Source organism: Heliangelus exortis, chromosome 24, assembly GCF_036169615.1.
Source record: "Heliangelus exortis chromosome 24, bHelExo1.hap1, whole genome shotgun sequence".
In the NCBI taxonomy this organism is placed as follows: domain Eukaryota; kingdom Metazoa; phylum Chordata; class Aves; order Apodiformes; family Trochilidae; genus Heliangelus; species Heliangelus exortis.
Window position 1 is genome coordinate 3,256,512 of NC_092445.1, and position 812 is coordinate 3,257,323.

Genomic DNA, 812 nt, shown 5'->3' on the forward strand with positions numbered 1-812 from the left:
GCAGATCTTTCTCTTATTTCTGAAAACTATGGTTCTTGCATGTGTAAATTATGGTTTGGATATGGTGTGCTTACACTACAGAATTTTGTAGTAATTTTAATACAAAATGTTATAGTAATTATAGTCTCAATGTTTGGCCTGCTGTTTTTTTCACTGGTGGTGTGTTTTAAGGCAGAACACGTGTTGATTTGAATGTTGAGCTGTCATGCCCTTTTTCAAAGTTAAGAACTTCAAGGAAGTTAAGAATGAGTTGATAAATTCTGCATTCTCCTGTGGAAATGATGGAAAGCTTTTGGTTTTGTTTCTTTCAGATTTTAAGTGTAAGCTCTTAGGAACATAAATCTTGGCAGCTTGTTTCTCTGTGGAACAAGTTTTCAGAGAGAAAGTGCAAAAATTGCCCTTTTGAATTGATCCTGTCTACAGAATTCATGGATTTCAGACTCAGTGCTCTTATTCTGAGTTTCACCTGTGTTTCCTTACTGTCTTTTGCTTTCAGATATGTCTCAACCAGCCCTGGTAAACTCCTTACCCCCTCATTTTTCATTTGAGTCTGTTAACTAAGTTCTAGGTCATCCCAGCAAAGACCACCAACCAGCCACTGGTGGAAATTTTCTTCAGAACTTCCTAAGCATTATCGTGTCAATCTCATCTGTCTTGTGAAGGTTTGAGGTGCATCTGGGATCTGGTTTTTGTTTTTGAAAGGAAATTTGTGGAATCCAGAAGACATTCCTGGAGCCTGTAATCTGGGATGCCATCACCTGCCTTGCAGCACGTGCAGGAAAGTAACAGACGTGCTTGAAATAGTAGCAAAT